General features: G+C 39.8%; 1 protein-coding gene and 1 long non-coding RNA gene across 2 annotated transcripts in view; one reads left to right on the plus strand and one right to left on the minus strand.

Moving 5' to 3' along the window:
- The window catches only part of AKTIP (AKT interacting protein), a 1,131,926-nt gene that overhangs the window by 51,571 nt on the left and 1,052,754 nt on the right, over positions 1-27,601 (minus strand). The gene's annotated exons all lie outside the window — the stretch shown is intronic.
- LOC115484044 (uncharacterized) lies at positions 5,168-27,293 on the plus strand. Its single transcript, XR_003944793.2, has 4 exons — positions 5,168-5,343; positions 21,033-21,108; positions 21,859-21,980; positions 26,406-27,293. It is a non-coding gene; the product is annotated as an uncharacterized LOC115484044 (long non-coding RNA).

Consider the following 27,601-nt stretch of genomic DNA (forward strand, 5'->3'; position numbering starts at 1 on the left):
TTTATGCTTTGAAAACTGTTTCCAGTGTTCCAGTGTCATATATTCCTCCAGATCATTACACTCTCACATGAAACTAATCAACATTACAAATTGAAATTAATCTAGCAAACACACTGTTTCTCATTAAAAAATTATTAGGTTCCATTACACTGTTTTAAAAATCCACAGAGGGATTAGCTAGAATTTTGACAAGTGTCAACCCCAAAAGCAGGAATAGCTGCTAATGCCTGATTTATAAGTCTTCAGATTTTGTACCTCTGTATTGGGAACAATAGAGTCTTTTTTGGACCTTTGGTTTGTGCTAGGACTCTGAGTCACTGAATATTTTATGGTATTCAATGAACTACAGTATGAGTCATTCATGAGCTTTCAAGTATTTTTGGAATAGTGTTATTTTGCTTAAAATTGCAGAAAATTCGACTAGCAGAAGTGATAGAAAATGTACCACTGTAGATTTAATAAGATCACGTGGTGGAATCAGAGCATATACACATCAGCATAAAAATTAATTTAAGCAAAAATTAGGTCTACAAAGGAAACGAGGGATTCAACAATGAATTGTTAGAGAGTTATTGTATTCTGAACAGGACCCATTTTGCTGGAGCTGTTCACGGTTGCCAAAAAGTTCTTGCCTCAGATGCTGTCCGTGCTTACAATACTTATTTCCATCCTCTGCTGCAGTTTACCATTTCTGCAGCATTCTGCAGACATGCAAGGTTTTCATGAGCACTAAATGATTACAGAGCTGGATCACAGGGGTATCAAACACCATTCAAGGGACCTGACAAAAGGCAGTTTCCATTGGTGAGGTCAGTGAAGAAATAAATCCAGTTGAAAAGTCAGCCCCACTACAGTCTAGGACACAGACTATTCACACCACTCCTAGTGTGAAAGAGTATTCCTACATTGACATAGGGATTTTGCTATTTTTTCTGGTGTGGGGGGTTTTTTGGTTTGTTCATTTTAAATAGAGCCTAAACACACTGCATACCATAACTTGGTGGTATGACTTGAGTGACTTGAGTGGAAGGACCTGAATCACCCACATCTCTGGGAGACAGGAAAAATAAATCAAGCTTTTTACACAAAGCACATGAAGAGCAGTGGCAGAGACCTGAGCTCACAACCTTGTGTTTGTGGGGACCATCCAGCAGCACTTTTCACACAGGTTCAAACTAAATGACATTTAGTCATGGTTCTCCTTTGCAGAGATCAGTTTTGGCTTTCTAGCAAGGCTGAATTAAAGCCACTTGGAGAAATAATGGGAAGGATTGTGTCAAAATCTGGAAGTTTTTCCTCATTGAGAGCCAAAGTTCTTGTGTCACAAGACTGCCTGAAAGAGAAAGTTTTCTTGGATGCATGACTGTGTTGACACTCTTATTCTTGCTTGAGAGTGGCTTTTCATGGTTTTTTTGAAACTCCTTACTAAGCAGTATAAACTAAGTCAAATAAGAATGGGCTCATGGGGCTTCTTTGGATGGAACTAACGAATTTACACTTTAGTGAACTCTGAACAAACCTTCCCAGAATCCACGAGATGTCAGCCAGTGAGAAATTCACCATTTCTCAAACATTTGTTGTCAATTGGACATCAAATGGATGGACATCCCATATTGCCTCCTGCAAAGGGAGCAAGAGGTGACTATGGAGCTGGTTCCAAATGTCCCTCACTGTTCCCAAGCCTCTGAGCAATTATGGGGTGAGGGATCTGCATCTTCTAGAGCGATGCTATGAAAAAGTCACATCCAGCCTGTCCCAGACAACTTTGACAGCCTTTCCTAGTGCATAGCTCCCAATCTGCTGCTGGTGAGTGCCATGCAAGGGAAGGACCTCTCTTCCCACAGAGTTCATCATCTGCTGCAGGCAGGCCACAGAGTGGAGAGCCCAGAGCTCAGGCCATTCAGCTGCTTGTTCATGACTCTCCTAAAACAGGAGGGTATTGGGTACCAGTAATAGAGTATTAGGGATTATTAATAGATATTATTTGCACTAGCAGGGTACTCCAGAAAAGTATTTGATCAGAATGCTATGGTTGGTCAAAGAAATATTTCATATAAAATATTTAGAATAGGTTCTCAGTGGACTTGAGAGGAAGCAGGTTATGGGTAAGTTCTCAGCTGGCCATGGAAATCATGCACTAAACCATTCAAAGCAGAATGTCTGCCCATCACCCTTGGTCTGATACGGTGGGAACAGCAAGGAGTGCAAACAAGGTGTAAGTAAAAGGTGACATGGCAATCATTATGCAAACTGTTTTTTTAATGAAAAAACATTTAAGAGCTTCAATCATCTTCATACAGAAAAAATAGCTTTGGATAAATAGTTTCTGCAGACAGCTTCAGTATTTAACTGATAAAAAACTGAGGGAAAGGGTTTGTCTGTCACTATAAAATCTGCAAGACTAAATAGTTGCTTGGACTTCAAACTGCTTCCTGTCATGCATGAATGACAGGTGCCACTTGCAGTAGTTCTCTATTCTCCTTTCTGAGGAATTTGAAGTGTGCTCCTCCAAAGAAAGAGCTGGCTGCCCACTCACATTCACAGCTACAATAAGTAGAACTTCTGCAAACTTCCTTACCACAGCTCTTGTTTGGAGGTTAATTCTCCCAGGTTCTAGAAAAATGGCTGCTTAAAAATGAAGAGATAAAGGATAGCTGGGAGCTGCTGTTTGTCATGCTGCCCTAACAGAGGACAGCGTGAGCTAAACAGCTTTTCATAGAAAGGCAAAGGAAAAAAGAAAGGAGTGTGTATCACTGAAAGACAGAAGAGAAATCTTTTATTAACATTTTGGAAGAAAGGCTGCCTATGTTTTTGCTGACATTTTTTCTCTGAGCAGAGCTAACAAAACAGCATTTGTCTAGGTCAGCCTGGTATATCATGTAATTGTATCATTCAAGCTTGTTCCAGGTATGGGCTGCTTTTCCATTAATTATATTCCATGCACATGTATACATATCAGAGCTGTTGGGATGTCTATTTCTATTAGTTTAACAAGCCCTGGTATTAATGAGATTGCTCTATAATTGAACCTTTTCATGGGTCCCTTGGTGATGAAATTATGCTAATCTGAATCTGCAACCACAAGGCATCCATCATACTTGATCAAACAGTAAACATCAACAGTGATATGCTGGGAGTGTAAATGTGCCGTTAATTATTACATAAATGAACAAGCCCCATTATTTCATCTTTATATTCATGCAGCTTAATAAAATGGGTGAGGACAGCTTGTATCAGTCCTCCACTATGTGGCAGCATGGTCCAGTTAACAGCAGCATGAGCCTGTAAAAATTGTTATAGCTTGAGGCCTGATACACTCTGTGTATGCAGGAGGAAGGCAGGGGATATATTTCATCTCCCTGGGTCACTTTTGTGGGAAACAATGATACTGATCAACTACAGACCTTTAAAAGGGAAAAAGCATCTGATTTCCCTACTGCTACGATTGTTTGGTTTTAAAATCTGTGCGGATCGTGGATCACTAAGGGTTTTAAGTGAGAGATATATCTCAGAATGTCTGAAGTGGAATGATCTATATCAACTTCAGAAAATGTTTGTAAACTTAAGCAGATAAAGTCTTTTGTACCTACATTGTAAAAATAAATGGATTTGCAGGATGCCTGTGCTGCTGCAGGCATCATTCTTTCAGTGATTGTTACATCACACTCAAGAAAAGAAATAAGAATTTCAGGCTGCTAAAATTCTAATATGAGGAGGACCAGAATTGCCACAGAGCAAGCACAAAAAATATCATTTTTTCTCAATGTTTCTTATTATGTGCACTGTACCTTAAAACTATCTGAGCAAGTACTACATTTCAATGCAAGTTGCTTTTATTTTTGTCTTCACATGTACAGAGGTAAACAGAAATTAAAAGATGTTATTGGTTTTGGTAGCATTTTCATCTGACAAGTCACAACCCCAGTATTTATCCAGTGACCAGAATATCCTTCCACAGTTTCTGATGAAGGAAAATTACCTTATCAGAGATCTTATTAATATGATAAGCAGTGAAACACATATCACTGATGTGAAATATATAGGTGCCACATGTCACTGACTAATTTCTAAAAAAACAAGGTCAAGATTAGTTCTCCTTTCTGAAATTGTTTCACTAATTTCTATATAGGAGTGTGTTTTGCTAATGATATTAAATCTACTTTTTGACCTAGTTTGACTCATGCTTTGCCTCTGCCTTTTCAATAGTTAACAGAACTACTTTAAACATATTTGTGGAAAAACTTATTGTAAGCCATCAAGTTATACATTCAGTTAATATAAAAATATAGAGATTTATATTATGACTTTTCATAGAAAAAACATAGAATTCATTAGAGAAGCATTTGAAAATGTACTCAATAACTTTGAGACATAGCTCAAAATAATTTCCCTGGATTGAAGCAGTCCTGGGGCAATGTAACAAATAGAGCTGCAAGCTGCTCACTCCAAGCTGATTCTGCTGCTGCTAAGATCAAGATCAGGGCCTTTGTGACAGGGCCTGTTCCTGAATTTTTGTTACCCCTATAGGCAAGTGAACTACAAAACCCTAGGATGATTTAGAAAAAAAAAAAAAAAAAAGAAGAAAAAAAAGTTTAATGTATTTCTAAAAACATTTTCACTGGGAGAAGTCCTGAAGCTTTTGTGTCAATAATGACAGAAACAAAAAGAAAGAGAGAGGGGTGCTGCTCTGAGCTCCCAGGCTGATCATGTCTTTATCCACATCCTGTTAATGACTTTTTGCATTACTGAGATAGTTTGCCCCAAGTTTCCTTTACCAAAATTGAATTGTTTTGAGATATATACCAATCATGGTGAGAGCTTCATATTACAGAATCAGCATATCAAACAGTACCAAGGCACATTCAGTCTCGCAATTTCTTCCCTTCCCAACATTTTCCAGTGGAACTAGAGGACTGTTTGTTCAGCACTCCTTCAGAAAGCTCCACGTTCTGGTGCTTCTCCCCTCACTCAGACCATCACCACTGCTCATTTCAGACTCTTTCAAACACAACTGGTGCCAGGCACTAGGGAGATTGTTTCCATCCTTCCTTTTTGTTGTTTGTGACAGCATTGCCTAACGCTCTGGCTTCCCTCAGACGTGCTTTTGCAACTGTCTCCTGCTGAATCAGCAGCCTCCCCTCCTGAATTTCCCCCTGCCAGCCACACTGGGTTCACCCTGTTCTGTGGCACCACCTGTGAGTCTTAGACCAGCCCAAAAACCCTGCCACTCCCAAAGATTAGCCATCCAAATGTCAAGGGACCTGGAAAACTGGAGATAGTTGAAGGAGGGAGGTATCTTCAGCCAGAAACCAGCCCAAGAGCAAAGGAGCAAAACCACCTCAGGTTTGTAGGGGTGTGGGGATTGGCCATGGGAAGGGGTTGAATCTCCCTTTGTACAACTGGTGACTGAGGAATGCTGGCCTCTGCAGAGGCAGTGCTGGTCCTTGGCATGTCCAGCTGCCTCCCTGAGCCTGCAGAGGCTTGTGCTGAAATCTCAGCCCTGCTCCTTGCCTTCAGTGAGGGCACAGCACAACCACCCCAGGGAAAGTGGGGCTGAGGCCCTTGGAAACCTGCAGGGACAACTGCCCACAGCACCAGCCTTTGCCCTTCTGTGTCACCTGAGCTTGGCTAACCTCATACTCCAGTTACTGACTTCGATTTTTATTTACTTTTGGACTGAAGATTCCTTAATTAATGCAGATATATAAAACAATCCTCTATATTTCTGTTATGAAAGCTATAATAATAATAATAATTTATTATAGGTATTGTATGAGACAAAAGCATGGAACAGCTTTTCCCAATGACAGAAAATGGCTAAAAATTTTGTACCACTATTTATATTTGATTTTATTAAATACAGATATGACAGCAAAACAACACACTGAAGATTTTTGTTCATGGCATTTTAAAGATCAAAACTATTCCTACAATTCCTAAGTTATAGTCATCAACAGAAATCTATCCTTTCTTCAGTTTTATTCCTGTACAATGTTCTTGTTACATATCTTTACATATCTTTTAGTAATTATTTCCACTCTCTGTCCAAACATCAGCAAACTACACCCAAGATCCTATTGGCCTTGATTTCCTAAAATTTAGCAAAAGAATTCAAACAGTCTCAAACCATGAAAGTTTCCATTAAAACCAGAAAACCTTAAATCTAATTTACATTTCTATTATTGTTATTATTGTAATAATAATAATAATAATAATAATAATAATAATAATAATAATAATAATAATAATAATTGAGATTGTTATTGTTATTGTTATTGTTATTGTTATTGATATTATTAACATTCCAGTGTGTAATCTTGAAAATATGTTTATTTTGACTAGATATTCTAACCAGGGGGTTGATTAGTTGCTTGGCTCTCCTGTTACAGAAGTCACCTCTCACAAGATTTCTCTCCCATAGCTGTGATCCTTTCCTATGTGAGACCATACATTTTCAAATCGTGAATGAGAGTGAAACAATTAAAGCCACTAAATTAGACTTCACTCCTTTTACCTTCTATCCATTCAGACTTTCCTCAATAAGTTATTATCTGCTATTCCAATTTCCCAGTCATGCAAGTCTGCCCACTGGGGTCTGAGAGCAAATTTAGTTAAATTTATTATTAACAGTTAATTGTTTGCTAGAAATTCAGAATTGTTCCTTATTTGTGTATTCAAAATTGCACAATAATTTGTGTATGATACTTGCTCTGTTTCCCTGCTGACGAGTTTGTTAATCTGAATGTAAATTAAGAATGACCATAGAACACAATGTTCCTCATTTCAAGTGCATTTCTACCTAAATCAATTCCCTTGTGTCCAGGATACCTCTCCTGATTCTTCCTTGGTGGGAGTTCCCAAACCAAGCAAACAAAGAAGTACAACCAGGAAAGGCCAGTGCTAAAACTTAAAGCCAACTAAGGTTAAGTAATTAGTGCAGATTTGCCAAAGTTCTTATCATTCAGAAACTCAGTTTGGTATTTCAGGGCCAAAATTCAGACCTCTCTGGGTGTTCTGTTTCAGACTAACTTATCTGATAAAGCTCATGACAAACACCCAAAACAATTGCATGCAGATTTGAAATTTTTAGTCAAGTTGTAGGAATTTCACTCCACATAAAAGAATTAGCATTATTTTCCAGACGATCATGAATCCATTGGAGTGTCAGCTGGAAAGAAGCACTGGAGCTCAGTCACTCCAAGCTCCCACTCAGGCAAGGGCTGCTGGCAGCACTGAACAGCCACAACTTTCTGCAGCTGACTCTTGGAAACCTGCACAGGTGTCTGGGCAACCTGGAATGCCACTGCTCATGGTAAAAGTAAGGATTCAGAACATATTTCAATGATCTGTAAAGATCAGAGATTTGCAGGTGGTCCTGAAAGCTGAATGTCCACCTTATTTAGATGAGGTTGGGCACATCATGGGTGCAGGTAACACAAGAACATGATCCATGTCAGCCTGCAGCATTCATACCTTGGCACAGCATTGCAAGGTGAACATTCAAAAGTTCTCAAAGCCTGGTGATTATTATTCCAAAACTCCTGAAGGAGATTTACTTTTGTACCCTTCCTAATGTTTTGTGCCTGTCAATACCTGTCACCCACCTTTTTCTGGATGAATATTTCTCCATCAGTACAAGTGAGACAAATGAAATGCCCGTGGATATTCACATGCATTAAATAGCTGTACATGCTCAGAATCACTAAAGGATGAGAGGATTGGCCAACCAGAGTAAAGCACACAAATGGAAATCTTACATGAAGTGCTGATGCCATTGTTTCACTGATATTTCAGGGGGAAAGCTGCTAAAAGTCTAGCTGAAGAATTCTAGCTTTCAATACCAATTTCTCAGAGAACACATATAATATTAATATTATATATTATTATGTCATACATGTACGTGTTTCTGTGTGCTCATATGGCCCTTTGTCTTCCTTGTATTTACAGAAATAAAGGAATTTTCTTTCAGATCAGCCATAGTAACCTCACTATCACAGAGTAACTCACAGGGCTCTGACCAGGAAGCAAATGATGTAGTTTCAACTCAGAACTGGTGTCATTACTGCAGAGCACAGAGTGAAAAGCCAGACTGCAGCAATTTCCCAGGAGGTGTGTACTCAACTCTGCCACAGACTGACCAGCTGCAATGCTTTCAGCATCTCCCTTTGAAGGGGGAAGGAAGGATAAGCCATTACCCCCAGACAAGGGCTGTACAGACATCACAGCCCAGAATTAACAGTTCCCAGCCAGAATTGAAGTAGTAGCACTCCAACTGCTATGACACACATATCAGCACTGTGTTGGGCAGCTAAGGAAACCATGAGCCTCAACAGTTTTGCAGTGGAAAATCACAACTTCCCCCTGCTGAGCAGAAGCTCTGTAAAGATGGTTCTCAAGGTGCACAATGCAGTCCAACAATCAAAGGTGGCCTGTCAAAATGCTGGCACTTGCAAATGGTCACCACAGCACCTGCAGAGGCTGGTTGCTACATTCTGACAGTCTCCAGAGAGGGTTTTAAATTCTAAATCTCAAAGTTATAGCTATAGAGAGTGGGTGGAAATCCCTGGCAGAAAGGTAGAACTGCAGGGAGCATGGGAGCTTGGGTGGGATGTGGCTGTGTGGAATCAGCTTTGTGTTTGGGAATCACCAGACTGCTCTGGAGTGGGCATTGAGGAACTCCAGGAGAGGCTGAGCTTGCCATGGACCAGCCTCCTGCCCCAGAAGAACACTAAATAGACTTCAGACTGGAAACAGCCTCAGGACTGTATAAATGCACCTTCCCCCATTACAAGACTGTCTACTTAATGCCCACAACTGGCATAATTTCTACTTAATCTGCAGTTCTCACGTGTGCAAGCACAGGTCTTACTGCACTAATAACCATTTCCAGCTACATTTGGCAAAAATCTGCTGCTGAACAACTTGTTCACTTCTACCCTTCCTTAAAGAACCCGCTCGCTTTACCAAAACACTTGATGAAAAAAAAAAAAAAAAATTGTAGACTGTCCCAACCTGTGAAATCCTAACCTGTTACATGTTCAGAACTGAATCTGTTCTCTATTAATCCTTGACCACTCCACTCACTTTTCTTCCCTTTTGTGCTGCATCCAATGTTTTGAAACTTTCAAAGTTTCATTTAATGAGACTTCTTATATGCTCAGTGGTGATAGGTTAAATGAGGCCAGTGCCAGCTATTGCTCTGCAAAAAGATTCTATGTATGTGCAGATGGATCCAGGTACCAGGGAAATGGCTGATAGGAGAAGGTATCAGCTAATTCTTGGCTCCATCCTTTGAAAGAACACAGGTTTAGAAAATGATTCATCATGTAGTTTTAAACATCACTTCCACACTTTCTTCATCTTGTACGTTTGTGTTTCCACCTTTCCTTGCTCAAAAGAATGCAGAATTTCTTAATTTCACACAAGGAAGGCTATAGCTTCCTTAAGACCAGCTCAAATGTACAAACCTCAGGAAACAGTTAAATTCAAAGTTCTATCCCACTATCGAGTTACAGAATTACTCTGTGCATTAAAGCAGCCATGGCTGCATGACCCCAGTGTGTTTACCATGGAAATAGCTCTGTGAAAAGCATGATGCCTTCTTCAACAAGCCATACAAAGCCTCTGAATTACTACTGCAACAATTCTCTTCGTTTTTACAAAAGATACACTGGTAACTTTTACCTGACAGGCCATAGAGACAATAGTTTTTCAGGCCAAATGAGTCAGTGTTTGCTGGGCAGATTTTGTCACTATACAGTGGATATAGATTGTGTGTGAAAGGGGGTAAACTGAAATCTAATTAGATTTCATTTTAAGTCTAGCTGCTGCAATTATGACTTCTGAATAAAAGTGGTTGTTATTTAGCAGGGTAGCCTAAGCAATGCACATAATTATTATAATTATTAGGTACCTAATGATATCTAATAGGAGTCAGCATTGTAAATAAATGCTGTAGACTGTTCAGCAGGGTGGCCTGCACTTTGCAGAAAACTAAATAACAAAGGTTAATAAATATGTTTACAGATGATTGTTTTACAGGAACCCTGGGCAGCACTATCTGTTGGAGATTAGCTACATTAGGACTCAACAGACCAGAAAACATCCAGAATAATAGTCTTGGTACCAGCTTATAGATGCAGTGTATTAAAATAGCCAAACCAAATTCCTCCTGTTTTCAAATCCTGTCTCTCAAGTATAAGTTACACTGTTTTTTTGTTTTTTTTTTGTTTTTTTTTTTTTTTTTTTTTCTGGGTTTTGATAAGATCATTTAGTGGGAAAAATTCAACTTAATGTGATAAATCAGCAAATATGAAATCAATCAGCCATTCGGTTTCTATGTCCCAAGCCTTGTTTTTTTTCATTCTCAGAATTTAAGAATATAAAATGGATACTGCTATTTGAAGTGTGAATTACAATAGCTGCAGATGCTGCCTAACCCCTATTTGCACTGTATTAGCAGAAGAATTGTATTTATGTAATGAAGACAATGTCCACTGCTGATATAGATGACACATTAAAGATTTAAAATTGCATGTGTTTGCAAAGTGCATTTCAGAACCTTCAATTTCCAAAGTCCATTGTGCTTTCAATTATCTTCCCACCCAGGCAAACTAGGGAGAGACTAATCAAGCATAATGTCCTCACATCCTTCCCAGTGTGCCTTCCTCAGAGAGGTCACAGGGCACTGTCAGAGCAGGATTGCAGCTCGCTCTGCCATGGGAAACACTGGTATGATTTACAGTTTATTGTCTCCATCACTAAATGCAGCCATTAGTAACAGTATGCCTAGCTACAAAATAAGCATTTGTTATTTAAAGTTTTCCCACGTGACTTTTGAGATAATTTTAGCGTTTATAAATTATTTTGGTAGTGGTCAGTTGGCTTCCAGAAAACAAACAAAAAAACTAAAAAATAAAACAACCCAAACAAAACAAAAAACCAAACCAAAATAAGAACTACCAGCCTAGGGTAAATATTCCAGTAATGTATTTAAGGCTCATGCATTGATCTAACTGTAAATATTTGTTTTTTGAATAACACCCCTGTTAGGTGCTGCAAATGAGGGGAAAGAGTGTGCACCTCTCACATGCTAGCAGATGGGTTATTAACTGATTTCTCCCCTGGAATAAAAGGGCATGATCCAGACAGTCACCTAGGTGCCTCCTGAGCTGGGGTGTGTAGGTTGTCACATAACAGAGAACCTTCCTTCAGAGATGAGGGCTGGCCACCCACCCACCCACCTGTGTGCTGAGACTGCTCCCTCTGAACTCTCACTGCCAGGAGAACGAGCAGGTTTCACACTCCTCTCTCACACACACCAAGCCCTGGCATTGTAGGATCATTGTAGGGTGGTTGGGGCTGGAAGGGACCTCACAGATCATCTTGTCCCAGCCCCCTACCATGGGCAGGGGCATCTTCCACAAGACCAGGTTCCTCCATCCAACCAGTCCTTGAACACTTCCAGGGATGGGGCATCCACACCTTCTCTGGGCACCCTCTGCCAGTGTCTCACCACTGCTGGAGTGAAGAATTTCTTATCTAATCCAAATCCACCCTCTTTCAGTACAATTTTATCTTCCCAAGCCCAAGTTCACTACTGTTCTGGACACATCCATCAGTGCAGCCAGGATTTGGTAACATGCTACTAAAGGAAACTTCTACCTTCAAAGCAACTTCACTCAGTTTGTCCAACTTTGACAGCTCTCTCCCTGACTCCAGACTTTCCTGAATACCTCACTTGCTTCTACCTGCAGGGCTCTTAGGACTCTTGCAATGCTTTCTCCCCAAGGGGTTCCTCAATAAGTCAAAGAGTACCTGCTTGGCACTTCTTATCAGGGGGAGAGGAAATCCATGTGAGGTTCTGCAGATGGCCTTGTTTTGCACACCCAGAAGAACAAGATCTCTTTTTACCTTGACCCTTCTCACCAAGGTAAAAACCATCCCTGCTGATGTCTGTGCCCTTTCCTCTATTCAGGTAGTGGAGGGCAGAGCAGCTGAGGAGTTTTATCCCCCTGTGTAGCTTCATACAAAAACCATAAATGCACAACCAGGAACAGTACAACATGTGCCTCTGAACATGGTCCTTTAAATATGTAAAGCCTCTTATCAATAATAATAATAATAATAATGAAATACTGCCTTTAACCTTAGGTTTATCAGAATCTACCAAAAGTGCAGCTGTCACAGCAAAAGTAATTGGTCAATGGAACATTATTTCATGATATTGAAAAAAAGTAGCAATGCTTTTGGAACAAAAAAGAGCTTTCAATACAGGAATAATGTGAAATTATGAAGTTGGTTCAGCTCAGAAAAAACATAATTTTTAATCACAGTATTTTGTAAGCCACAAATGGAATTCATTTCACAATTCATGAATTAAAGATATGCTTTGAAATTGAGTTCAGCATCCTAAAAGCATATATTACATATCTATACAGCAAACTTGGGCACTAATGTAAACCAAGTTCCATTTACATTTTGATTGCTACCTCATATCTATCAATTAATGTACTGTATTCATAAAACACAACCTTCAATATCCAGCTGATGTGAAGAACTTCCATATGTATTCCAGGCTCAGCCTCTGAAGACTGCTTGGTTGGTAATGCCATGTGTGAAGTTAAGCACTGTACTTGTGTTTTTATCTATCCAAAATGTATTTATCTCAAGTTCTCTCAACCCATTTTTCTTAGGCAAGTTTCATGCCTTATAAAATACAGCCTAGCAGCATTAAAGCAACAAACAGCAGGATTTTGTGTACATGTTAAGTGAACTCTAACAAATTGCATTTGAACTGTTTAAACCTTTTCTTTCACTGCACCCAGTAAAAGTTTTGATTCCGAGAATGACATTTTCCTCATTTAAAACAGAACCAAACTTCATTTGCCATTGGCTTTTACAGGAATTTTGGATATGCACAGCCAACAGACCTGGTCTACCTGTTAGACTCTGGCAATAAGAGTGCAGGGGAGGTCAAAGAGGCTCTTCACTCAGTGAATAAAACTGCCTGTGAAAGATGCCAAGCCCCACTTCTTTTTACACCCACGTGATTTCAGTAGCACTGTGAAGGTGAACAAGGGAAGCTGAACTGGTGTTAATGGGCTTGTGACTGACCTGCAGAACAAGCCAGAATATACCCCCAGTGATGGATTTGATTAGGCAGACAGCAAGGTGAATATTCAGATAGAACAAAAGCATCACTAAAAATTGCACAGGTTATTCTGTTTGTAAATACAAAATGCACACACAAACCATGAAAGCTCTGGCACTAAACCCACTCTTCTCTCTCTCACTCACTCAAATCAGCACTCTCAGTAATCTGAAGCCAGTTTATTGATTCCTCTGGCTGCTGGGAAGGAGGTGGTGCTTACACTGAAAGAAACAACTCAGCAGGTCAGAGAAGGGCCTTTCAGAACAGACCACAGCTCCGTGCATCAAACTTCTTTAAAGCAAGAGAGATTATTTGTCTAAAACAGGTTGAGTGCTGGTTGCATCCTGTGTTCAAACCCCTTGAGAGGCACCATGTGTCCCTGCTCTGAGGGCAGATGTTTGTCAGGCTGCTTGGGCAGATCAGAGGCTGTGCAGAGCCCAGCACAAGTGTGAAGTGAGGAATAGAAGCTGCTTTGCTGTGAGAAAGAATGGCTCCATCAGGAGCTCAGCACAATGAAGCAGGGCTGGGGCAGGCACTCAGGCAGGGCAGCTGGCAGAGCCACAGATCCCTGGTGTGCACACAGGCTGCTGCAAAGCTCTGTGCCATGGCAGAGGGTCAGTGCCCACCGGGGAGGATTTCATGGCTCTGCCACTGAGCTCTTAAAGGATTGGGTTGCAGCATCTCACATGAAAAGATCTCCTGCAGTGACCTTTGCCAGTTCATTCCCAATTCTGGCCCCAGTGCTATCAGCCATACTGGATGAGAGTCACAGTTTATTCAGGTAACCAGAGCCTGACTGCTCTCACTGCACCTCCCAGGAGGCTCCCCTCAAGCAGGAATCTGGCACACAGGACTGGGAAGCTGCACCTGGGAGCTTTTTTCTCCAAGGTTTCTACACATCTGCCAGTTTTCTGTGGACCCAGGGTGCTTCCCAGGCAAGGGAACTCTGTGCCTCAGCTCTGCACTGGGAGGCTCAGGGTGAGCATCACTTCATTACACCATGCTAACTCTGACACACTGTCATTGTGCCTAGAAGGAGATGTTTCCAGGAGAAGGAAGGTGTATCACTACATGAAGCATTGGAAATGATAATGTTTAATCTGGCAGAAACCACCTTCCTGCAAATAGACTTCCAGAGTTGACTATGATGGTGTCTTTTTTTCTGACTCCATTATTTTCCTGCTCTGAAAGGCTTCTACCACAATAAAAAAATCCCAACATTGCAATCAGAACAAATCTGATACCAGGGAATCTCAGTACCTCAGCAGACAGATGAATGACAATTTAGGCTATTTTTTTTTGTTAATATCATCTGGAGATGATATTGTTATAAATCTTTTGGTGAACCTTCTCCTTGAAAGAGAGACAAAAGAGGACAACAACTAACTTCATCTGTTTAAAGGCTGCTCTTGGCAGCAGTTGGAAGATGCTCTTTAACATTATTCAGCTCATAACAATGTTGGTTTTTTTTTTTTTTGTGGGGCTTTTTCCATCCTTTCAAAGACCAAACCTCAAAAAAGTTGCTGAGGGCATCTCAAACATATTCAGCTATTACATGCAAGTGGGTAATAAAGGGACATAAGTTCCTGCAACTACAGAAGATAAACAGCTTCACACATTGAAGTCTCAAGCATGTCTATATTCACCCTTTACAGAAACCCTTGCCAGCTCATTGATTCACTCTGTGAGATTTAGAAGGTTCCTTTGTGGTCCCCAAATTAGCAAAGATGCTAAAAGGTGTGAAGAAATTTGTGTGTTTTTTTGCATTTACTTCTGGTAAACAAAGATAAGAAAAGAAATTTTAAAAAAATAGGACATAGTGATCATTATGAAGCAGTTATCATCTCTAGGCCCTCAGAGTAAGTGGCAGGAGCTAATATATTCTTAGTTTGTCTCCTCAGGATTTTCTCCAGTCATGAAACCATCAATCATATTGGAACAAGGCCTTTCAAGTATCTTCCCTTGACTCTGTATGGATTGAAAAATATAATTGTTTGTTAAATCTCCTGCAGAAGAAATTATTAAAAGAATTTGTATTTGGGTAGATTTATGTATTCAGATAGTATCACAGAATAAATGGATTTTTATGATAAGTCTATGCTTGGGAGGATTATTTAAATTTGCTACACAGATATGACCTACATTTTCAAAAAAACAGTAATAATTTCTCAAGAAGACTTTGATATTATCTGTGCTTGACAATTTGTTGAGATTCAGGACAAAGGGCTTCTGAAATCTGACTAAAAAATCAAGTTATGCAGTTAATATTCATTTTAAAAAACTCAACTTTTTTATTTCTGGTGTTTATGATTTAAGGTTACACAAAGAAAGCTCACATGTCACTTCTCCATCAGCAATGAGTTTCTGTACTCTTTGAAATTGTTACCATGTACACACTTGAAAAGGTTTTTGGGAACTTTCTAATGGAAAGGGAAAAATCAAGGAGCTTTATTACACAGTCTCTTTAGAGTAGAAACCTCCACCTTATGTGAAGGCCTATTTAAGGTCTTTTAAATTTAAAAGATTACTTTGTAGTAAGAAGATACATTTTAATCTAGCAGAGCACTCCTAATTTTCATAACTCAAATGTCTGCCATATGAGAACATTTACAGGATGTGTTAGAGAAACCATTTATGTTTATGAACTCAAAATTAAAACTAATTTGAATGTCAGCTTTCAAACTTGGGATTTCAAAGGTCTGTTTCAGGTTTTCATACTGATTTTGCTGCATTTCCAAGATGGTGGAGAAAAATGGACAGAATGGATTGTTAGTACATATTGAAAGAAGCAGAGCCATAATTGACAGTTAACCATGAGATGGCCAACCCAGACTGAAAATCTAAACAAGGGGTCTGTGGAAGGAAGGGCAAAGAAGGACCTGGAGATATTTTCTAAAGGGAATTCAGAAGATAATCAGGTAACCTTTTTTACAGCCTCTGGAGCACGTGGTGCATGGAATGCCTCTGAAGAGACAATGGTGGACTGGGCACAAAATTCAGTATATTCAGGCTCACCTGAGTCTTCCTTGTGCTGAAGTCAGGGCAGTGACACTTTCTGCTCATCCCCAGGGAGCAGCTGCTACTGTGGGAGTTTAATGGGAACACAGAGCCCACAGCACTTGTAGGACAGTGAGAGGGGAATTAACCAGCACCCAGAGTGAGTGAAGAAGGGGTTCTCACTGGGAGTGCACTGCAGAGCTGTTACAGTCAGCTATCAAAGAACATTTCTGCAGCACTAGAGTAGAACAAGGGGTGACTTAGGCTGTCCTCACTGCTGTGCCTCTCATGGGGTGCATCAGATCAGAAATTCAGACATGAGAACTATCTATGCATCCCATGCATTAGCATCATAATTGCCACTGAAACTGAGTTCTCATTGCTCACTTCAGCACAATAATTGCAACCTTGGAATCAGTCCAGATCCAGTACAGTTAGTTTATAAAGAACAACCAATTAAACTCCTTGGAAAATGTTCCCTATCAGTTTCTGAGAAACAGGTTAACAAGACACCTATTCTTTCATGAGCTGGAGTTGCACAGTTTATCTACAATGCTTTAGTGATGTGTCCTGTGACATAGCAGTGAGAGCCAGGCCTAAAATCTTGCAAGAAATTAACTGTTCTATTGGAATTAGCATGAGAGCTTAAAGTGCCCTGCAGCCAAGTTGTGGCTGAAACACTGTGTGAAACACTTTTCAGATGAGTATCCCTCAGCAGTCACCACCTGGGGTGTCACTCATTTCACCTGCAGGGAGAGGGGACAGCTTCCCCCTCTGTAGAGCTGATGGAACTGGGAAAACCAGGGAGTTCTCAAGGTGCAGAAAGTTATCAGGATGGGCACAGGAGGATGTAAATTCTAGAATGTGTTAATGCACTCCTCCCAGAGGGCAGGGCCAGCTCTGCCCACCTGCACACCATGTGGCTCTCTGGGGAGCAGGGGCTGTGCTCTCCCCTTTCACTTCACTCTCACACACTCACAGAGCAGCAGCATGTGACAGATGATGGACTGAGATCAAGACAGAGGAGGAAGATAACGTCAGTCTGCCTGTTCATACAGCTGCTGGCCACCTTTCATTCTTCCCCAAGTTTGGCCCTGCAGCCCTAAAGCAATACAGGGCTGTCACAGCCTCCAGCTCTCACTGCCTGCTACAAAACCAGTAACCTACATACAAACCTGGGCTCAGGAGTGCTGACAGTCATGCCAGGTCCTGCAGCCAGTTCAGTGCCTTCAGGTTTCCCTTTCTGAGGTTATGTGGCTTTATTTTTGCTGCTGCACAGCCTTTTGTCTTTCTTACTACTCATGTTCTCCCTCACTCAACTGAGAAAACTCACAACATTGAATTCAACCCCACAAATAACTGCAGCTGTTTGTTTTTTGTTGACCTGGCAATATTTCTGGGGGGAAACCCATTTGATCTTTTAAATTTTAAATAATGTTTTGTTTGAAACCTTAGTCATGCTCAATTATAACTAAAAAGCCCAATTATTAAAAAATTCAACTAAGTGAAACCAATGATTTACAGGCATGTTAAATCACAGATCTGATAAGCTTGACTACTCTGATGTACTGCCATGTGTATAAATGCTTGTGGTAACTCTAAATGAGCTGTCACCTCCATGGTGCAGGTGTGTGACCAGCTCAGGTGGGTGAGCAGGAACACTTGCTCAGGCACCACAAAGCTCCAGTCCAAGTGGGTGCAGTAGAAGCCCAATATCACCTTGTTTCTCCTGACTGCAGAGCTGGTTTGTCCCACATCAGCCCAGAGCACACTGTCCTTTGCAGTGCAATACACCCTTGTGTGTCTTGCTGAACACTCAAGCCCTAAGACTTCAAACCCCAAGGCATTCAAAAGAGAATACAGGATTTTCAATTTATATCATTTTTTAATTCAGCTCTCTCTTAGTGTATAACTCCTCTGTACCTTCCATTTCAATATCCTTCTATTGCTGTAATTCACATCTTGAGGGCTTTTATTAGGAAATGGTACCTGCACAATAAGACACTACAGCAACCTTGTGCTTTGCTAAATATCAAACTTGACACTGTTACCTGCTCTACTCTAGTACTGAAAGAGAAAAAAAAAAATCAATGAGGATGTTTATAAAGAGTCAGAAAGGCTTGAACTGTTCCCTCCACATTTTAAACTCATGTAATACCAGTACCTTAAAAACTGTGTTACTTTCAGTTTTTCCTAGGACAAGACAGGTGATAAGGTAGAACTGCCTGTGGGGGTTTTTTTTGGACTTCACTCTTTCCTTTCCTCTCAATCCCTCTTTCTCACTGGATTCCCATATTTATGAATCACAAGCAAACAAATAAAAGAACAAACCCTCTCATTGAGACTGTGAACAAAGAATTCATGTCTGAAAGATCAGAGCATATAACCACAAAAATTATATTACTGCAGTCAGATATTGAAGATGTTAAGTCCTTATGAAAAGTGACTAGACAACTGAGCTATTTTATGCCTTTTTAAAAAAATTTATTTATAATCTGGCAGATGTTTTTCAGATTGTTATCTATGCCAGTCTTAGTCATGCTAAATTTACACAGTACTGAAAAAAGTCCTCTAACAACTAAAAAGGACAAGAAAAGGAAATGACACTAATAAAACTCTTCTTTTGATTCTGGCTTTAAAAGTTTGCTGATGAATTTATTTGATTATGTTGAAATCATGTCTCCAACTAAACACTACTGTAAATTCTCAAATCTCATAATATTTTGGTTAACTTGATCACAAATCTTTGCATTCTACTGCCTATCAATATCTACAGAAATACTCCAGAAACTAATACCCAGATGAAACATCAGCAGACTGCAATCCCATATTTCCTTACGTGCTTTTTCCTTTGTCTCCAAATTCTGTTCAAGAATTTTTTTTTAATCTTCTGTAAGGAATTTTGATTAAGTTCCATTAAGTGCCTAATTCCTCAGAAGGTGTATTTCTGAGTGGTCCCATTGATGTATGCCAATTACACCAGCTGACAAACAGCCACTGCATTACAAAAAAAATCCATATTTTTAATGACTCCCTTGCTGTCCTCCATGTCTGTGTGTATGTCATGACACACAGCTTCCCACCACCTGCACTTCTTCCTTTATACATCCACGCATTTTGTGTTATAAATTGCTTGGCTGTGATGTATCCTGACATTTGACATAACAGCAGGGCTGGGGGGAGCGTAAGTGCTGATCATTAGATTATTGTTGAAGTATTCTCTCCTTTCCTCCCCTGCTCCCTGTGTTCCCTGGAGACATAGGTGTTAATAAAATCAAACAAAATGAAAATGGGTAAATTATTGCAAGCTATGAACACCTACATTGTGCCATGCCTCACTAGTTTCCAATACCACCTCATTCTTGAGACAACCGGAGAAAAAGATGCAATTTCATCCTGTAGACTGGGCGGTATCAGGAAAGGACAAAAGAGACAAGATATTGCAATCCAAAGGTCAGTGACCCACTCCCTTGTATAATTATAGCATTTCATTTATATCCTACCTATCTGTCTTTGGATGGCTGATGGTAAATGAAGTAGCTAAAAAAGAACAATTTTGAAAATTCCCTAATAACTAATAACTGAGCTCTAAACCTGAGCATCATATAGGGAGATAAGCACAAGTATCAGCTTGGAATTTCTTTTCTAAAAAATAATTTTAAGAATACTCTTAGACTCAGATCTGACCTAGATCTGTATCTCACTGCTTTTCTTCAGGATTACTGAAAACAGATTTAACACTTATTCTAAACACCTCAGAGATTTTGTAGAGCTTCAAGGGTCTGAGTCATCCTGGAGTGCAATATACATCCAATTGAATCTTGCAGGATGGATGCACTTTATACCTCTTTAAAATGCAGGTAGAACATTTTTGTGCTGCATTCCTCATTTCCCACGACCAAGCACAAAACTCTTCCCCTGCATTCTCCCAAGAAGGTTTCATGCAGTAACAAAATCTGAGTGAGAGCATTTATGTTGATCCTTTTGCTAATATATATTTACAGCTTATATCTAAATTTAACAATGGCCCACCTTTAGTAATTAGCAGTGGCCAACACTTTACCAGCCTGTTAGCCATTGTTATTGGAACAGCCCTGCACAGCTCTTCAGAGTCTCATCTCCTGCACAACCAGAGGAGCACAGCAGGAAACAAATTCCAGTTCTGTAGACCTGCCCAGAGAATCACTCAGTCTCCCTCCATTCAGCACATGCAGTGTCTGTGACTGACCAGGGTCACTCTCTCTGGCACAGAATGTTTCACACTTTGATGCAAGGTGCTAAAATGCTGTAGATTATAGAATTTTATAAGAAACCAAATGGGATACAATTGTCTCTAAAGGGATGGAGGAACAGAGCAAATCTTGCTGTGCAGAGTACTGCAAACCCAACTATTAAGGCCAGATACTTCAGAGCACTCCAATCCCTCTGACTGCTGGCAGCCAGACCCAGGTCACACCCATTTCATTTACACACCTATCCAAATATTGACCAGAATTTGGAATTCAAGACTGCAGCTTTACAGAAACAAGCCAATAACCTTCCACTTGAAAAGCTGTCTAACTGTATTTATCTCAACCAGACCACAGGAATTAATATTTCTGGGGATGAAAGAAGGATGCTCATAGCAAAAGGGGATTATGAAAACACAAGAATGTGTGAGGATGCTGATGGGACTGAACAATTGGCACCTAGGACACACATGCAGCAGGCCCAAGAAGTGACAAAAGGAGAGGACAAGAGTGTGTGTGTAGCTGCCTTCACACACAAGCATAGAAAAACTTTTTTCTGTGCTTTGTTCCACAAGTAATCCAGGAAAACTCTTGGTAGTTGTACCAAATACATTTATTACCACTGATTTAATGGCTTTATTTGACTGCTACAGGCACCCACATCTGAGACATCCCTGATCCCAGGCCACTCAAAGTAACAGTGCCTGGCACATGTTCCATCCTTCAGGGGTAAGTACTAGATCTGTTACAGGTTTAAATCTGCATGTGTTGCATATTTCTGGATTTATATCTTACATGAATAAGACCAATATAAGTGGACAGAAGTTGAGAGCTCCGGAAAGAACTTGTCAACAGCATTTTAAGGTGAAAAAAAAAAAAAAAAGAAAAATGGGAGGTTTTGATCTGCAGAATGTGAAGTGTAACAATTAAAACAGAAGGGAAGATACTTTGAGCTCATTAAAATTTCTTTTGAAGATGAAAGTCATTAGATTTCAATGAGAACTTGGAGCAGAAGCTCACAATGACATGAGAATATTTAACCTGTAGTCTATAGTGCTTCAAGCAATTGAAAGTATGATAAATAATTGCTTGGCTGTAGTAACCACATAGAAGGAAAAAAAGGATTACCCTAATCAAACACAGTCAGTGTGGTGTTGCCTGTCTCTGTGCTCCACATTTCATTCTGAAAGTTTGCAGTTATAAAAACGGAAATCCTGAGTTCTTAAAGAGGAAATTGTAAAGGATTTATTTTCCTGCCACCTCCAAGAAAACTTTGATAATATTCAGGGTCAGCTCTTCAGCTGGCATGATCAGCAGAGCTCTGTGGAAACCAGTGGATCATTGCCAATTTGTAACAACTGAATGTCTGCTTTTACGACAGGGACAACTTTATTTTAGATTTTTTTTTCATATTTATCCTTTAATTTTTTTCTCTTTGAATTAGGAATATTAATACTCAAATACATTTTTTTTTGTCAGGAATACCTGTCCTTCAAGCTACAAGACTCCTATTTTTATGTGAGTTGTACCAGTGATTCTTACTCATACTTCAGCATCACCACAAAGCACAAGCCAGGACTGTACAATCCTTTGCCACACAGGTATTTTTTATGTTATATCTGTGCAAAAAGCCAAATACTAATGTAACAGAGGCCCTAAGGCACAGATAATGGACCCTCCTGAAAAGTCAGAGTAAGCTTGTCCTAGACAGCAATACCATGGGGAACAGTGCTTCTCAAATGAACCATCTAGGAAGGAAAAATGAACACATTTTAGTCTGCATATATTGAAAAAACAGTTTTTTCTTCTGTATGAAGAAAGTGCTCTAGGGAAGGTAAATGATTTTGTGAAACCTTTTGATTTTGGCAATAATCTTCTTTGGGGTTCAGGAAATACAGTTCTGACTGATTTGGGTTGCATCAACAGGCTTTTGTAAGTCCACAGCCAAGAAACCTGATGGAAAGGGATGACCAGCACGATGCCAATATCCACCCATTTCTAAAGAGACCAAGGGAAAAACCCAGAAACATACTCACCTACAACAAAAATATATAAATAAAGGCCTAGACACTTTTAGCCAAAATAGCCCTAAAGAAAATTTCGCAAGAGATTGGAGCTCTAGGGCTGGAAGGAGAGTCACTGGGGAAGTTGGCTTTTGGAAAGCAAAAGTTTTTTATTTAAATGAGAACGGGATGTTTGGAAAAGATTGTGATGGATGACCATCATAACTTCTCAGAGGATCCATCAACCCAATCATTTCCTCATTTGACTGCTAATGAAAGAAACCAGTTACACTTGCTCTGGCAAAACAATCTCAGAGTCTGCATTCTCATATCCCAGGTGACTGCCTGGACCACCTAAGAACCACTGAGTTTGGGCAAATCTGTGTAAATGGTCTTTTCTAGACCTTTCACAAAATATGTGATGAATAAATCCATTTTTTCCCACAAATCATTAGCAAGGGAAGGAGAACCCAAAAGTTAAGAAGGAAAGACACATCATCTGAGATGTACTGTGTTACTCAGTGCTGACAGCTAAGAAACACTGTAACCTTTCTGAATAATCTGTTTTCTGATTTGGATCCTCAGATTTCAACTCAATAAGCAATAACACCAAGTTACATCTATTTTGTTGCAAAGGAGGTCTTTTGCTATCACTTTTTGCTGGAAATCCCACCAATGGTGAAACTGAGAAAAGCTTGTTAAGGGCCTGTTTCACTGCAAGGTTCCCTATCTGCTTCTGGCTGTTTTGCAAAACAAAAAATTTGTTTTGTTACATGCAGCTGCTGAAAAATGTGGGTGTACAAGATCTGGTGTGGCAATTGCTTCTGTGACTGTTCTACAGTAAGGACCAGTGAAGAGCAGGCCATGACAGTGGTCACTATGAAAAACCTTTAACTTTAAATAATTCAAATTGATCCCTTTCCTGAATATATCCTGAGATAAGAATGTTTTCTAAATGCTTGAGAAAGGAAGGGGAAAAGAAAGGTTAAAATAGAAGGGCAAACTTACATAGAATCCTCCCAGCCCATCACTGAGTAGCTCTCTCAACACTGTACATTTAGGATCCCTGCCACAGAATAAAGATATTCCTTTGCTGCTTTCTTACTGCCTAGCCATACAACCACACTGTCCAGGGCTAAATCTGAAAGCAGAATTCAGGCATGCTGTTGCATTCTATGTTTAGAAAATCCATGGCCCTTGTAGTGTTCATAATCCTATTATATTAAATTTAGCTGGTCAAATTCTGCTATTACTTGTACTTCACATGTCAACTTAGGGCATACAGGGCAGATATCAAGACAGCATTTAGCTCAGAACAGGGAGAGATTTGATATTTGAAATACACTTCATCTTTTGAAAGCCATATTTTTCCAATAATAAATGCAGAAACAAGTATCCCCAAGGTCATGCAATCTGTGTTCTTTCCCACTCAGCTAAAGATGGTACTAAGGAGCTAAAATGAGAGAAATATTGTCATTTGGTTATGTAGCATAGTGTGCCTGATGTCATCCTTCTGACACTTGGGACACAGGGAAATCAGCTGGAGCACAGGAGCTGTGGGGAAGCTCCAGGCTGAGGGTCTGGCAGGGTGAGTGCTGGGCTGCAGGCTGTGCATGTGCCCAAGCTGTGAAGTAGATAAATTGCTTTCCTAATTATATAAATACATACTAATATTATCAGTTTGTCTAACTTTTACAAAGAAATATTAAAAATACTTGTGCAAAATGTGTGCAAACAAGAACATAGAGCACCAAATTCCTCAAGAACCCCACTGGAGTGCCAGAGGCTTGGTCCTATTAAAAACCTTAGTTCTGTTAAAATACCTTAGTTGTGGTGAAAAATTGCTCTAAAATTTCAGGTAAAATTTTAAAGCTGTCTTTCTTGGATAAGTAAAAATCATCAGAGCAAGTAAACTCACCCTAAATAATATTTACTGTCATTAAAATGTCTTTGTTTTCTTATATTATGTACATGGGAATATAAATCACATCTGGTCAGAGAGCCCAAGGTGAGAGAAGACACCTATGAAGGTGATTTAATTTTTTACTCTGGCCCTTTACAGCACTGAGCCAAAACAGAAAACATAGTGATAAAAACTCCAGTAAATGTCTGTAGTGTGCACACTGTGTGTGTTTCAGAGGGGCACAAATTGCAATATTTTCTTTTGCCTGTGCTACAGAGGACACAAGTTATTAGCAATGTTGCAATAAGCACTTTTATGGACAGATGCAATGACTGTAGGGATTAGTGTTGAAATTCTGTTTCAAATGGTCAAAAAATGGGTGAGCAGTGAAAAATGGTTTGTATTGTTACACTTTTAAACATATGTGCAAAAGACCAAAACTAGGCCTTTTGAACTGATTTTATGCATTACACTAAGAAATTCCAATCGTGTTGAAACTCTCCAAAATGTCATCCCAAAATTTTCAGCAGAACTTCAAAAAATTTCAGAAACAAAGAGCTGGGAACAACAAAACTAGGTGAACTCAGCCTCTTGATCTCATTGCTTGTAACTAAGTGCTTCTTTTTTTTTTTTTTTTTTTTTTGTGGGGTGGGGGCAGGGGGAGATAGGTTTTTAAAAATTTATTTAGCACCAGAACAGGACCTGGTGAAGCACTGTCACCCCTTTTCATTACTGGAAACAACTTTATCTTTCAAAAGTCCTAGAAAATCTAGACAGATTTCCTTTACAGGTATTTTAGGCTAAGTAGGTAACTGCATGTCTATTTAATCACAGGCACTTGCACACTTGAACTTGCTCTGAGCTTGTCTGATGAATTATCTCTGATTAATTCCCTTTGTTTTACACAAAGACATTGTCTCCCATGAAATAAAGCAATGAAATAGATGTTTGAGGCCAACACAATCCTTCCCATATAGAAGGTCAGGGATATTACAGCCCAGTCCTCTGTAGCTGTTCAACACCTCAGAGTTTCACCAGCATTAGTTTGATGTGTTCAGCACCACCAGTTCAACACTGAGGTTCAAATTTTACAATGAAATTTCAGAGATAAAAGCATTAAGATACTTCTATCAGCTGTACTACTGGAATGTGCATGCCTGCAGCATTATTGACAGTGTCAGGTTCAAAGAGGCCACTAGAAAATACCAGTTATGTATTCAAGGGCTTGGTTCCCAACCTGAGTCCCACAAGAACCCCAACCAAAGATTATCAGTGCTATTTTTTCCACATTGTACTTTTCCATTTCTAATTGTTTATAATTCTTCATAGAAGCCCCTTTAATTCAGCTTCCCAATATAATACAGCATACAGAATATTTTTCAAGACACAGCTTCTGCAACTGCCTTTATACCTTCAGGCTTTGTGACTTGATGCCATAATGGTCTTGATTTATTAGAAGATAAACCTTTTCCAATGCTTTTTCCTTTAAATAGTGAACTGTAAATAACTTATCCAATATGAAAAATGCTAAGTAGCTCCTTTGAAATTCTAATGGAGATTGTCTACAGTTACATCACCCACTGCAGAATCTTTGCATTAATACTTTACCTGTATACAAGGGAACATACAATCTGCATGTATACTCATTTCTATGTGGGTCTGCTGAGACACAAAAATTTGGGTGGGGTGCAACTAGCATATTCCAAAACAGAAGGAGAGATTTTGCTGTATTTGTGTCTTATAGAACTGACTATTCAATGGCATGACATTGCTGTTAAATATAATTCAACCAGCATTTTCTGTCCTTTTTCTTTAACTATTTCAGTTCTGTGGCTCAGCTGGCCCAAGCTTCCCAACTGTCAAACCATCACTGAAGAAACCTTCCTGCAAAGCTGAACTCCTGCCAGCCCTCCTTTTCTGTCAGTAACAGCATTTTGTGCCTGTGCTTCCACACTCTCATGTGAATGTTGTGGCGTGCCTTGATGCAGCATCAGGGTGGAGTAGGGGCTGGCTGGGCCATGCACCAGGGTCCTTGTGTTTGGAGCTCTGGCTCTGGCCATATCAAACCCAAGTCCTAGGCTAACAAGCCTTCCTCAGTGCTCTGCTCTCTCTCCCTACAGGCACCATCTCTAGAACATTGTGCCACCAAGCAAGCTCTGCTCCACCAGCCCTGTGATCAACCCCTGGAGAGCTCAGCAGATCTTTTCTCCCTGACAGCCTTAGCCAAATCACTTCTCCAGGCTTGCCATTCTTCAGAACACTGTCAGGCTTTGCTGCCACCAAGCCACTATTTCCAGAACACAGTGAAGTGCTTATCACTTAAAACTTAAACACTACTTGCCTAGTAATGAAAATTGAATTGATTGGAGAGTAAACTTCTGCTAAGTGACTGGCAGAATTCCAGCTCCAGTCCATAATGATCAAAATTCACTAAAATAGCATTTTTAAATGTCTTTTGTTTGAAAACCATACTATACCCAGGTGTGGGGAGATCTAGACACAAGGTAGTTATTTTAAGTGTTTCTAGAATTGAGCCCAAAAAAATGTTTCTGAATTAACAATTGCTAATTTGGGGTTGAATGAAATCTGTGTTAATCTTAAAAATGTCTACATTATTAAAAATCATATTTGTCCCTCCTTTAATTCAACTGCTTGTGTTGTCAGGTACCTCAATCCCAATCCCTCTTAGAAATGTTTGCCTCAAGAGAAAGATACTCACTTCCTCCTAACCTGGTGCTCAGGATGGAGACTCTTCCACTGTCACTTTGAGAGAATTTACTATTGATTGCCAAAGCTACTGTGTAACCTGAGGAACTTCCCTCACCTTCTAAAAGAGCATTCTGAATTTTCAGGACTTCAGAGAAAGTACTGCAGCTGATTCCCTGTATATCCTGCTTGTTTACTGTGGGTGCTGATGGAGCTGAGTAGAGATGTTCAATGCAATGTTACTTGTGGGACATTGGAATACATTGGATAATGAAAAGGAAATAAATACAAACTGAATTCTTTGCATATTATTAACCATTCATGGCATTGGACTGGATTCCTCTTTCTGGTTTTTAGAAATTACAGAAGAAACATCCTGAAAACAGGCAAAGCACCAGTGCTACTCCTTAGCATCTCTTAATTGTATTTAGTCCGTGCTCAAAATCCCAACCCATTTCCTAAAGATCTCTTTCATGTCACAAGAGCTTTGCAGAGATTTTGGACAGTGTTCCCAAACACAGGCCAAGATAGTTTCTTTTGCTTTTACCTTCAGGCCACAATATGAGAAGCTTCTGGCACTCTGATGTTCTGTCACTTTTTAATGCAAACT

Source organism: Serinus canaria, chromosome 11 (assembly GCF_022539315.1).
Source record: "Serinus canaria isolate serCan28SL12 chromosome 11, serCan2020, whole genome shotgun sequence".
Lineage (NCBI taxonomy): Eukaryota > Metazoa > Chordata > Aves > Passeriformes > Fringillidae > Serinus > Serinus canaria.